The following is a 15,053-nucleotide window of genomic DNA, read 5'->3' on the forward strand; positions in this document are numbered from 1 at the left end:
GAAACAATAAAAGCGCGGTGGCGACTCTTGTTATTTGATGTCTTGCTTATCCATAGCTTGATGATCATGAATTTACCGCTACAATATCCCATAGACAAGGAGAGAATTGCCTACCATGTGGTCACTGATTCTACCATACACCTAAACATTTTCCTTCTACAACTATGATGAGATGACACCAATAATATTTGTTGCAAATTATTAACAATTAATAATTTTGAGTGTGTTCCTAAATGACAAAAATATATGCAAGTGAAGATTTATTTTTGAATTCAGAAATAGACAACACTGATGAAGTATTGCAGTAGGTTTGAATTCAAAAATATGCAACACTTGTGAAGTGTTGCAGTAAGTTTGAATTCGAAATAGACAACACTTTGTGAAGTGTTTCATAATGAAAATATGAAACTCTTGAACAATGTTGATGTGGATAAAACATTGTAACTTTTGGTAAAAAAGTATGTGCCTTTTGGTAAAAAAAGTACGTAATATTTTGTAAAGGCATGTAACTTTTGGTAAAAGGAAGTTGTTTCAACAAGGATCGCAACCTTGTGAAATAACACCAATATGGATTGTAAATGCTTCATTCCAGATTCAGAAAAATATAACAAAAAATGTACATCCTCTTCACTAACATTTCAAATACTCTTCTCCACATTCGAGTTTTCATGAGTCTTATGCAAACTCGATTATAGGCTGAGTTATCTTGGGTATTCATGCGTTCCAACTCTAAGACATTTGAGAGTGCTCGAAATGCTTTTAAGGAAAGTGATTTTGTTCATGATTCAAGCCTGAACTCATTCAATCTAAATAGTTTATCGAACAAACTTAAAAGTATGTCAAAGAATGGCAATCGAGACTTCCGTTTCAAGCATCAAAGAATGAGTTATTGTGCCATGGACACATTCTTAACACAAGAAAAATCACTATTATGAATCCGAGTATGTTTTATTGTTTCTTATAATATCAGGATTCAAATATGAATTTTTATAATAATTGATATTAGAGAAAAGTTACCGATTTATGATTTGCTAATAATAATTAGATGATAAGATAATATTTTGGATGGATTGATATATGAATCTTACTATGTTGATGCTTTGTACTCGATAAATCCTTTGAAATTGAATAAAGATAATTTTGTATATATTGTATTAATATAATATACTATACACTAACGAGTCATTTATTGGTTTTGTTTAAGAAAAAAAGGTTATGTCATTTGTAGTAAGAAGAAACTCAATATACCAGATTCAATTTTGATCATTCAGTTTCAATTTTGAGCAGTACATAATTTAAGTTTCGTTTAGTAAATAATTACATAATTCTTTTATTTGGATAAAGACATTGTATGGTTTATGTCATCAATGTCTCTGAAGAAGCAAAAATATATATAAATTAATGATAGATTATGCACAAAAGTAAAATACATTGTCTTGTCTTAATGGATTTGCATGTATAAAGAATATAGATAATTTGCATTTATTAGTGTTTGTTGTATTCAAAATATTAAAAGGTTAATATTCAAATTGTTATTTCATCTATGCAAATGGAATTCCTGAAAAATAGAATGGTACATTGTTGATTAGTTTGGTGATTATAATTTTATAAATTGAGTGTTATTGTGTAAGTGTATTCTATATACTGGTCTATTAAAAATGCAAAATTATGAGTATAATATGAATTAAATTCTCAATTTTATTGAAGATCCAGTAATGGTCATTTTGTCTTTGGTTTTTCTTAAATGAATTGTATTTTAGAATTATTATTAAAGTTTAATCACTAAAGTGGTCAAATTAATTAAAGTTTTGATTCCAAATTATGCAAGTGAACTTGGTTTGAGATTCTATATGAATAACACATTTGAACTCAATAAAATTCATTATTATAAGCCATATATAAAGATCATTCAAATATGAATCATGACATATATAAACTTATGAATATGGACTCGAATTATTGAATCCCAAGATGTAAGATTTTGAAAACCTTATCACAGAGAATAAGGAATCAGAGATTCCAATAAATAAAGAATCTAATGAGGAAGGTTCTCTACGGATTGTTGAAACACAAACAAAAAGTTCTTCACAGATTGTTGGAACACAATCCGAACATAGGATAAGCAAGAGAGCCTGAAAGGTTAAGGATCTAGGATCGAACAAAATTGATTATCGACTTATTTATTTTATCTAGTAGAAGGAAATAATGATAATTTTGTTTTCCCGTTATTCTTCAAGTGGAAGATGATCCTAAGACTTATAAGGAAGCAATAGCTTCAAGAGACTCCTCTTGTTTAGATTAATGACCAAGGGTGTTTTAAACAAAAATAAGGTGATCCTAAACACCAACAAGTCTAGATTAATGACCAAGGGTGTTTTAAACAAAAATAAGGTGTTTATCATTTGACACATATGCACTAGTAGCAATCAAAAAGAAAATTAGAGCACCATTTGCATTATCTTCTTTGCATAACCTTATAGTTCTTGATATGGATGTCAAAACAACATTCCAAAATATAGATGTTGATGAGGAGATTTACATGGAGAAACCGAAAGGTTATGTGCTTCTTGGTAATGAACAAAAGGCGTGCAAACTTATCAAATCCTTGGATGGATTAAAAAAATCCCCGAAACAATGAAATCAAAAATTTGACTCTACCATTGCAAGATTCACCAATGAAAGAGAAGACACACAACTTAGCAGAAGAATTTTCAGTCTTATCAAAACAGGAATTCAAAGAGTTTTTCATTATCAAAAGGGGGAGATTACGAGGAATAAATCTTATATCTAGTTAAATTTTGATGAATAAAAATATTATCAAGTAAGAAAAAGTTCAAAAGTGTCATGCACATCAATGATGAAGTTGATCAAGAAGGTTTAGTATAGAAATTCAAGTGAAGATTTGAGACAAGTGAACATAATAAATAAGGTGTTCATTGCAATTTATACTATACTACTTTAAATTTCTCATAATTTCATCTCTCACTTCATCTAAAAACCTTCTTGCATCATCATACATGATCATCTAAAACCTTCTTCATCTAATTCTTGCTACAAGTGTTTGTACACAAAGTTGTGTGAGAATATTGTGATATTTATTTGTCTCCATGTTGATTATATGATTGATCATTAGAAACGAGATGAATGAAATTTTAGAAACAAAGAGGTTTCTAATTTCCACATTCAAGATGAATGATCTTGGACTAGTTGACACGCTTTTTAGGGATCAAAGTAAAGAGAAATAGTGGGGGTCATGAACTTAGTCAAACACATTATGTTGAGAAAGTACTTGATAAGTTCAAACACTTACATTTCAAGAAAGTGAGTACTTCATTTGATCCTAGTGTCAAACTTTAAAATAATGATGGAATAATTGTGGCTCAATTAAAATATGCAGGTGCAATTGGTTGTCTAATGTATTTGATGCAATGTATCTGACATAGCATTTACAACTAGTAAAATGAGTAGACTTACTAGCAATTCAAATGGTGAGCATTGGAAGACCATCACAAAGAATTTTGATTATCTTTTGAAAAAACAAAAATCTTGGCCTTCACTATGGTAGGTTTCCTGCCATACTAGAGGGATATACCGGTGCGAGTTGGATATCCAATGTTGGACATCATAAATCCACAACTGGTGGATATTTACACTATCTGAAGGAGAAATTTCTTGGAAGAGAAAGAAACAAACATGCATTACTCTTTCTACATGGAATCAAAGTCTGTGGCTCTTGCTTCCGCTGGTCAAGAAGCAAAATGGTTAAGGGACCTTTTGTTGGAAGTTCCATTGGAAAAAGATAATATTTCAAATGTGTTGATACATTGCGATAGCCAAGTCACTTTAGTTAGAGAATTCAATGAAGTGTATAATGGAAAGTCTAGACACATAGGATTTAGACATTCATTTGTGAGGAGATTAATTAAGGATGGAATTATTTCACTCACCTATATACAAACAAACTATAATCTGGTTGATCCATTTACTAAGCCACTAGGCAGAGACTTAGTAAAGACTACATCGAGAGGTATGAGATTTAAAGTCTATGAATAAGAGTTCCAACAACGGTAGCAACTAGTGGCGGAACTGAGGGGGGACGTGGGAAGACCACGACCACCCCTCAACTTTTTTTTAATTCATATATATTAAATTACTAAAACATCCTTATTTTAAATTAAAATTAATTTTTCTTTTTTCTTTTTCATTCAAAGTTAGGTTAAAATACAGATAAGGTAAAAAGCTCATACCTTTCCTTTCTTTCTCATATGGGTTTGCTACCGGCACCGGAATCGAAACAGATTAAAGTGATCGGCATCTAACAGGTAAAAAACTTTATTCATTCTTCTTTTATAAAAAGTAACAAATTAAAGTGATTGCTTGATTTGTGTTTTTGAGATTTTTAGGGTTCTTCTTTCTTGATGTGTTAAAATAATCTATATGAGGTTTATTAAGCCAATTCATAACACTGTAATTTACAAATATAATTATACACTGTAATATGGTTTATTTAATCATTGTTGCTGTTAATTTCTAATAGTGAAGTTACCGGTATTTGAAAACGGATTAAAGTTGATTAATTAAGTTTATTAATTTTTTTCTCTTTTAATTTTTATGTTCTCTTAATTGATTTTTGGATCTGATATGATATTATAGGAAGAGTAAAGATGAATAATAGGAAAATTGATTCTTTTTTCAAAAGGAAAGCATGTGAAATTGAAAGAGAAGAGAGAGATGAAGAAATTATAATCCTGACATCCGAATCTGAAACAGTTCTTGAGAATCCAACAATTGAAGAGCATCATGGTTTTGAAAATTCTTTAGAACGCGATCCTGGAAAGCGTCCTCCGATTTGGCAATATCCACCAAATCAAGTGGATGCAATATGAAGAGTTTATCTAAAATGGGGTCCATATCAAATTCATTTAGAAAACTATCCTTTGTCCGGTAACAAAGATCATCCGAGAAGGTTTCAACATACTTGGTTTAGCATATTTCCATCATGGTTAGAATATTCACCATCTGAAGATGCCGCATATTGCTTACCATGTTACCTTTTTAGCAAAAAACTAAGTGGACGTCCCGGATCACTTGTCTTTATTTCTATGGGTTTTAGAAATTGGAAGAAAGTTAGGAATGGAAAACATTGTTCCTTTCTTAAACACATAGGGAAGGATCCTTGCTCACAACACAACAATGCAATGAAAGCTTGTCAAGACTTGTTGAATCAAGATGGTCATATTAGAAATGTTATTCAAGTTCAAAGTTCAAGTCAAAGAATGAATAATCGGTTACGACTCCAGACTTCAATTGACATTCTTCGTTGGTTAACACTACAAGCTTGTGCTTTTAGGGGTCACGACGAAAGTAGAAAATCAAGAAATCAAGGTAACTTTCTTGAGTTATTGAAACTTTTAGCATCCTACAATGATGAAGTTGCAAAAGTTGTGTTAGAAAATGCTCCACAAAAATTGCAAGTATACTTCACATCAAATTCAAAAAGAGCTCTTGCAAATTCTTTCTAGTAGGGTGAAAAAGAGTATTCGTGAGGAAATTGGTGATTCCAAATTTTGTATCGTTGTTGATGAAGCTCGTGATGAGTCAAAAAAGGAACAAATGGCTCTTGTATTAAGATTTTTTGATAAAGTTGGTTTAATACAAGAGAGATTTTTTGATGTGGCACATGTTAAATACACCACATCTTTAACTCTTAAGGAAGCGATATGTGATATACTTTCTCGACATAACCTTGATGTTTCTAACATTCGTGGCCAAGGGTATGATGGTGCTAGAAATATGAGAGGAGAATGGAATGGTTTACAAGCCCTCTTTATGAAGGATTGTCCTTATGCATACTATGTTCATTGTTTTGCTCATCGATTGCAACTTGCATCAGTTACATCATCAAGAGAAGTCAAACCTGTTCATAAATTTTTTGAGAAGCTGATCTTTGTTGTGAATGTTGTTTGTTCTTCTACAAAGCGTCATGATGAGTTACAAGCTGCCCAATTAGAAGAAATTGCTTATTTGTTAGAGATTGATGAGATCGTAACTGGTAAAAGTGCAAATCAAGTTGGTACATTGAAACGAGCTGGAGATACTCGTTGGGCATCACATTACGATTCAATTTCTAGCTTGATAAACATGTATGAAGCAACTTGTTTAGTTTTTAAATTTTTTGCAAAAGATAAAGGGAGTTATGCTACACGTGGGGATGCAGATAGTTGTTACAATTACTTGAAGGCATTTAATTTTATATTTATTTTTCACTTGATGAAAGAAATCATGGGAATAATAGATATGCTTTGTCAAGCCTTACAAAAAAATCAAGATGTAGTTAATGCTATGAACTTGGTTCGTTCAACAAAACATCTTATTCAAGGTTTGAGAGAAAATGGTTGGGATATATTGTTTACTAAAGTGGTATATTTTTGTGAAAAACATGGTATTGAGATTCCTGATCTTAATGATGTTCATTCAACAACAAGATTTGGACGCTCCCGTCTTGAAGAGAATCAAGTCACAATTCAACATTACTTTAAAGTTGAAATCTTTTTCACTACCATTAACAAACAGTTACAAGAGTTGAATAGCAGATTCAGTGAGCAGACAATGGATTTGTTAACTCTTTCTTTTTCTTTATCTCCTAAGGATGGATATAAAGCTTTTAACATTGATACTATTTGTTCTTTAGTTGAAAAATATTATCCTATGGATTTTAGTGATCAAGAGAAGAATAATTTGCAATTTCAACTCCAACATTTTCTATTTGTTGCTTGTCAAGCATCAAACTTGAATAATTTATCAACTACTCAAGAACTATGTTCATGTTTGGTTGCATCTGGACAGGCTGAAACTTACTTCTTGATTGATAGACTACTTCGTCTTATCATGACTCTTCCCGTTTCTACGGCCACAACTGAGAGGTCTTTTTCAGCAAAGAAAATTATTAAGACTAAGTTGAGAAACAAGATGGATGATGGGTTTCTTGGAGATAGCATGACAATATATATTGAAAGGGAGATTAGTGCAAGCATTAGTTCGGAGTCAATTATTGACGATTTCAAGTCACTCGGAACGCGTAAAGCATTACTTTAAGGTAGTTTTAAGTCATGTAATTTAAATTTTTAGTAATTAACTTTGTATTTATTTTAAGTTTAATGTTTTATTTAAAATACTATTTACATTTTATTTATAATCTTTATTTTACGTTAGCGGCCATCCCAAAATTTTTTATCTGGCTCCGCCACTGGTAGCAACCCAATATGAAGTTAAGAAAACCTTAACCTAAGATTCAATGGATAACAACAAGTCATTGATTAGGATGTTTATGCGACATTATATAATAACGTTGACTATTACAAATTAAGGGTTGAGCTTTTTCAAACTCTTATTGAAGTTCAATATCGAGGACATGTCTCCCCTGGAGAAGGATACAAAGTGAACTTCACCTATGTAACACTTGTGAAGTGTTGCAGTAGATTTGAATTCAGAATATGTAACACTTTGTGAAGTGTTGCAGAATAAAAGTATGCAACTCTTGAAGAATGTTGTTGTGGGCGAAACATTGTAACTTTTGGTAAAAAAATATGTAATTTTTGAGAAAAAGTACATAATGTTTGGTAAAAGCATGTAACTTTTGGTAAAAAGAAGTTGTTTCACCAATGATCACAACCTTGTGAAACAACACCAATATGACCTATAAATACTGCATTACGGATTCAGAAAAACATTACAAAAAACGTACATCCTCTTCATTAAAATTCCAGATACTCTTCCTTATATTCGAGTTTTCATCAGTCTTATACAAACTCGACTATAGCTGAATTATCTTGAGTATTCCTACATTCCAACTCTAAAATATTTGAATGTTTGAAATACTTTAAAAAAATAATTCCATTCATAATTCAAGTCTGGATCCATTCTATCTAAATAGTTTATCTAATAATATCACTAACAAAATCGAGTGACAAAATGCTTCCCCAACGGGAAATATTTTCAACCTCCACTTCACACCCTTCTAGATTCAAGTTTGGTCTATTTTCAATTCAATCCACTAAATGTTACATTAAATTTTAATAAATTGATTTAGAAGATTATCAATATTGATGTGTCTTTCGATTTAAAAAACGCAATTAAAATGTTTTATGTGACAAGAGACAACAAGAAATATTAAAAGAGAGAGTGTGGCGGGGTCAATGAAATCACAAGAGCAAGAAGCTAAGCGGTTGATTTTGGATATTATTATTTTTCTTTGTTAACAACATTAAAATAATACTAAGATGGTAATGATGATAAGAAAGTTAGAATATTGAAAGTGGAAATTGGAGAAGGTGGGAATCATCATGGGTGCATGTGGGGGTATAGTCTAGAATGCCAACAAGAGCACAAAAGTTTAAAAGCGAATGAAAGAGTGAAACATGTTTTTATGCACATACCAAAAAGGGTTCGATGTTAAAGAGGGTGAGTGAGTATTAATATTTTACATGCAAAATGATAGAGTCCGATGTTAATTGTGGGCACAAAGCATTTTCGATATTCTAATTTATGACAAACACTAGGACATTCACTTCAAAGACATGTATTCAATTAAGTCCCACTAGTTATTTTAAAGGGAAGTAATATTTGAACCATAAAGTATACTCTACTTTAAATTTGGAGAACCATCACTTGACTTCATTCTAATTTATTTTCATTAAGAAACAAGAAAAAACACTTTTGTAAATTGTAGTAGTAATATTTGTTATGAAAAAAAGTCAACATGTAGTGTTGTACATGTTCAATTAATCATTTATTTAGTACTTCTGAAAATTGCAAAACAATCCATCTTTTCTCTAATTTTGAATATATTTGATTTTTTAAAAATGATCTCTAACATTTTTCTAGAAGGGTGCACATTAAGTTTGGCCAAACAGGATAGATATTTGATCCAATAAAAAGTGTTAAGTTTGGGTTGGATACTGATCATTGCATTTTGATGCATCTTCTTCTACTATTGTATTTAGGTAACTCTATAGTTTATTCTGTTATTTTTACTATTTTCGTGTATTTTTATATTTAAGTTTATTTTTGGTTTTATTTTATTTTCGTACTTTATTTTCAGCATAAATAATTATTTCATACCTTGTTACTATGCAGATCATAACTTGAGCTACGAGGATCGGATTAATGCGTTCTAATATGCGTTGGAAAGTTGAGAGGATAAGCTAAAAGTTTTATGTTGAAGTCAAAAGTGGATTCTAAGTGAAGGAGGGTCGAATAATTCGTTGAAGTTTCAGACTTAATTAAAATTGTTAGTTTGGGCCAGTTTTTGTAATTTTTGGGTCGGATCCTATAAGAGCCCAAATTTACCTTTTATTATATTAGGTCTTTCACTACTATAAAAATCCTAATTATGAATTTTGATGATACAATATTGGTTAGAAGATTTCATGGAGAGCTAATTTCCAAAGAGCTAATCTTTTGTATTCGAATTTCACTTTGAGGTTTTTATTAATTTCAGTTTAATTTCAATTCTTCCTATAAACTCGTTTGCTTAATTCGATTACTTTCGTTTGCTTAATTCGATTACTTTCGTTTGCTTAATTCGATTACTTTCGTTTGCTTAATTCGATTGTTTCTTATAGGATAAAGTTGATTAAATTTGATTGTTTGTATGATCCTTAACTATAATCACATTAGCGTAACTTTTTCGTTATCGTGTTTAATTAAGTCGCGTTTGCTTAATTCGCACCTGCTTAAATCCGTTTGCTTAATTCGGAAATTAGGAACATACATCATATAAAACCAATTTGCGCTTGTCAGTGGGTATTGTAATCGAATGAGATTGAATCTGCTAGGGAATTGAAATTATAAGAATCGATGATAAGTCGGAAATCGATACAATAGATTAGCTTATTTATCAATTTTGCTTTTACCTTTAATCATCTTCCATTTAAGTTTTGAACCTTAAAAACCCCTTCTTTCTATTCGCTTGGTTATAACATTCAAGAGTCCTTGTGATACGATATTCGAGTGTCGCTTCCGTTTTACTACACTTTTAAACTCGTATTTCACCCGTGTGCGACAGCGGATCAAATTGGCGTCGTTGCCGGGGACTCTTGTAGATTTTAACAATTATTATAGTCTAACCATTATCATAGTCATAGGTGTTCTGTTTTAACTTTTTTTTTGCCCTAACTTTCTTGCGTTTTGGTCTTTAGGCGTTTTAGGATAAAAAAAAATCTGTTTTTTTAGAAAATTATCTCAAATTATTCCGATTTTTTGTGGATTGACTAGGAAAAAATCAAGGATTAAAAGCCCCTATTTAGAGACTAAATAGTGGAAGTCATTCTAAAAATCCGAAATTCCTTGTTTTTCTATTTTTTATGATTTATTTTTTGTTTTGATAGTTTCAGAAAATTCCGCAAAAATTCTCAAAATTCTTAACTGACGTTATTAGATTAATTTTTGTGTTTTTGTATTTTTTGTATTTTATTTTAATCGTTTTTTTCGTATTTCAATTGTTTTTACTTAATAGGGACATTGTCGGTATTTTCCTATTTGTTGTTGCATTACTGAATTAGTTGTGTTTTCTCATTGTTTGTTAATATTTTTTTTCTATTGAGTTTAACATGGCTGACCAAAGAACTCTGAGAGAACTTATTACCCCTGATGTTGATTATAATGCTTTGTGTATTGAATATCTTGTTGCTGCCAAATCCTTGATTCAGGTTTCTTCTTCCATCAAAGCTCTAGAAATCAGAATTGATAAACTTACCTATTTAGTGAAACAATTGAAGCTACCTATTCCACCACCACCACCATATAACCCTCCACAGATAACCACTTCTTCACCTCCTGAAACTTCACTAGAGGAACTTGTCAAGAAAATGGTTGTAAACAGTCTCCAATTTCAGCAGCGAACAAATTATAGTATTCAGACTTTGCAAACACAAATTGGACAACTTGCCACTTCAATGAATGCCATGCAGCAAGCTCGAGGATCAAACCAACTACCTGCTCAAACAGTAGTTAATCCAAAAGGCTCTAATGTGAGTGCAATTTCCTTGAGATCCGAAAAAGTTACAGAACCAGCCCCAGAAAAAAATAAAAAAATTATTAGTGTAACACCTAAAAATAAACCTGAACCATCTATTGTTGTTGAGGTTGAAAAAAAGTATGTATCACCAATCCTCTTCCCACAAAGAGTACTGGAAAATAAGAAGATTGACGAGGAAGAGCGTTCTGTTTTCCAAATAGAGTTGCTTTCTGAAGTTGTTGATGAAGCTTATTCTGATTTGTTTTCAACATATTTTCCAACTTTATATGGTTTTGATGATATTTACTCATGTGATGATTTTACTAACACTAATGTTTGTGTTGTTTGTGCTGAGATTGATGCTGCCTTGCAGGGTGACAGTGTAAATGAAGTTGTTTATGTAGTTGAAGCTCTTGACATTCCGGCTGCCCCAAACATACAGTCCATTGAAAAACCACATTCTTTAGAGCCTAAACCACTTCCCGAGCATTCATATTATTCATCAAAGCTTCAACTTAAGCAGAAACATAAGAAGGGAATTGGATGGACCTTGGCTGAAACTCGTGATATTAGTCATTCCATATGTATGCATAGGATATCACTTAAAGATGAAATAAAAGTAGTGAGGCATCCCCGTAATCCTTTGATTCTTGATATTGTGAAAAAGGAGATCACTTTCACGCGCCCATTCAACACTTTTACTTATCGAAGATTCTTCTTTGATCCTGGAATACAAGGCAAATGCACTAATCAAAATTTCAAGATCAATAGACACTACCCAAAGCTACTCCATGAGAACCCGACTTTGGAAAAAGATACTGTATAAGAGCTCTCTTTGGGAAAGGCTGCTTATGCAATCATTTATCCGCCTTGACTCCTCGGTGTGTTCTTTCCTTTCTTTCACTCTTATTTTATATTTACACTCTTTCATTGAGGACAATGTATGTTTTAAGTGTGGGGGAGGGAACGATTTATTTGTTTTGTTTTCAGTTTTTCTCTGTTTTGGTTTTTGTTTGCTTTCTTAAAAAAAAATTGCATGCTTTTTCCTTTGGTTTTTGAGTTACAATTATGAGTATTTTTCTTAGTTCTCTTGACTAAAATCTTGTGGTGTGATGTGAAAAATTTGTTGTGCATTTTTAGTATGATAGGTAGGACTAAACTCTAAATTGTACATTATTTGTGGTAGATCAATTAACCTTGTGAGATTTTGAGCCTTATATGGATAACATACAAAAATCCATCTCTTTCTTTCTTGTGTAATTCACTCATGTCTGTTAGTCTCTAGAACTTGAATTGACTCTTGTTGATGTTGTTGTTTACTTGTGCACATTGATATGATAAAGACAATTTTGTTTTTTGTTTTTTAGCCAGTTAGCCAAAAAACCAACCCTGAAATAATTTTATCCCTGGTTTGAAACCCCCTTGAGCCTATTATCCTTTTTTTGTTTAAAACTCATTACAAGCCGAGAAGTGAAAAACAATGTTATCACCATATTCAAAGGGTTGAAAGAGTCTTGTTTGGAGTTGTGTGGGGTTGAATAATTATATTTGTAATATTTCAGAAGTTGGTAGAAAAATAAAAAAAAATAGAAAAAGAAAATAGAAAAGAAAAAAAATGAATGGAAAAAAATAGAAGGATGTATACATGTCAATACATATTCCTTATGAAAAAAAAATGAAAAAAAAAGAGAAAGGAGAAGAAAAATATGAATGAAAACAGTTACTATAGAGTTGTTGAAGTGAATGGAATATTTTGTAAATTCAACTCTCGCAGTTTATTTTAAGTCTCTTTTGTCTCATTGAAGTTTAGCCTAGTACTCCTTAGGATTTATCTCTCCCTTGCCTTGGCCACGTTACAACCAAATAAAAGTTCTTTTGATCTTTGTGTGCATGTATTTCAATTGTGGATGTCAGAGTCTTTTCAAGCTTATGGTAGTACCAATTTTCATGTTGTGCTTTGAGTGTAAACAATTAATCTAAACACTTGAGAGTTGAGTGAATAATATTCTGTGAGAATATTATTATGGTTGATGTACTCTTTGGTAACTTGTTTTCCTATCTACTTTGAATGTCACAAAAAGTTGCTTACTAATACCATATTCTTAAAGCTTAGACTTAGAATTTTGCTTGCACCTTGTATCTTGATAACCTATGGAATTGCATATTTTGTTTGTTCTTTTTTTTCTGTTTTGAGTTTTGAATTTATAATTTTGCTCAGAGTGCAAAAGTTCAAGTGTGGGGAAATTTGATCAATGCATTTTGATGCACCTTCTTCTACTATTGTACTTAGGCAACTCTATAGTTTATTCTATTATTTTTACTATTTTAGTGTATTTTTATATTTAAGTTTATTTTTGGTTTTATTTTATTTTCGTACTTTATTTTCAGCATAAATAGTTATTTCATACCTTGTTACTATGCAGATCATAACTTGAGCTACGGGGATCGGATTGATGCATTATAATATGTGTTGGAAAGCTAAGAGGATAAGCTAAAAGTTTTATGTTGAAGTCAAAAGCGAATTCTAAGTGAAGGAGGGTCGATTAATTCGTTGAAGTTTCAGACTTAATTAAAATAGTTAGTTTGTGCCAGTTTTTGTAATTTTCGGGTCGGATCCTATAAGAGCCCAAATTTACCTTTTATTATATTAGGTCTTTCACTAGTATAGAAATCCTAATTCTGAATTTTGATGATACAATATTGCTTAGAAGATTTAATTCGCGTCTACTTAAATTTGTTTGCTTAATTCGGAAATTAGGAACATTCATCATATAATACCAAGAATCGATGATAAGTCGGAAATCGATACAATAGATTAGCTTATTTATCAATTTTGCTTTTACCTTTAATCATCTTCCATTTATCATATGAATCTTAAAAACCTCGTCTTTCTATTCGCTTTGTTATAACATTCAAGAGTCCTTGTGATACGATATTCGAGTGTCTCTTCCGTTTTACTACACTTTTAAAGTCGTTTTTGACCCGTGTGCGACAGCGAATTAAATTGGCGTCGTTGCCGGGGATCGAACCCTGGTCACCCGCGTGAGAGGCGGGAATATTTACCACTATACTACAACGATTTTTTATTGGATACTTAAAAAGTGTTAAGTTTGGGTTGGATACTTAAATTGTAGTTTTTATTGGAAAAACCAAATCAAAAATGATGATGAGTGAGTTATGTTAAGTTGGACTCAATTATCACAAATATATATTTTGTATATGTGAGTAGCCTAAAAAAATACAATTGAGAGATTTTGAATAAGATTTGTCTTTACTTGAACTAAGATCATGAAAAAACCATGTGCAACCAAACATGCAGAGAAGAATGGGATAGAGATTATATTGCGGGTTCAAGAAGACTATGGAATCTGATCTTGAAGGATCGATGAAGACATTTAGTTAATAAGGTGACAAGATGTGAGAAGAGAATCACCATAAATACGAGAAAGGACATTGTGGTGAAATAAAAGAGTTTGTGCAGTTTCAACTAAATGATGATTCTTTCGTTCAACAATATTGTTTTGTTGTAGTGCGTAAGCACGTGATGATTGATGAATAATCCTTTGTGATGTAAAAAAATTGGGATGACATATACTCACGAGCATTATCAGTGCGTAAAATTTTAATGGAAGTGTCAAACTGGTTTTTAATTTTGACATAAAATTCTTGGAATATATGAAAAACATCTTGTCGTACCTCGAAAAATAAGAACACAATGCTCACGAAGCACAATCGCACGTTCGTGGGATGGACTTACATAGTTATCACCGAACTTTATTTATATCCAAATAGGGAAAGGGAACATATCGATAAAACCCCTAAAAGAAAGACAATGATATTGGTCATCACACCCAAATCAGGGTTTGAAAGTCGGTTACGCAAGAGGAAGGTATAAGCATCCCTCATGTCCGTTGTACTCAACGAGAACCGTTTGGTTAGTTGTGTGCGTTAGTGTTAGCTTAGAAATGTCAGGCTTCTCAAGTTATTAAAAGGAAAAAGGATAGGACAAAAAATTTTATTTTTTATTAGGATGCGA

The 15,053-nt window shown here is 31.6% G+C and overlaps 1 non-coding gene across 1 annotated transcript; it reads right to left on the reverse strand.

Moving 5' to 3' along the window:
- Positions 1–14,025: 14,025 nt before the first annotated feature.
- On the reverse strand, positions 14,026–14,097 carry TRNAE-CUC (transfer RNA glutamic acid (anticodon CUC)). The gene has a single exon. It is a non-coding gene; the product is annotated as a tRNA-Glu (tRNA).
- Positions 14,098–15,053: the final 956 nt, after the last annotated feature.

The sequence above is a fragment of the Lathyrus oleraceus genome, chromosome 3 (genome assembly GCF_024323335.1).
Source record: "Lathyrus oleraceus cultivar Zhongwan6 chromosome 3, CAAS_Psat_ZW6_1.0, whole genome shotgun sequence".
Taxonomy (NCBI): domain Eukaryota; kingdom Viridiplantae; phylum Streptophyta; class Magnoliopsida; order Fabales; family Fabaceae; genus Lathyrus; species Lathyrus oleraceus.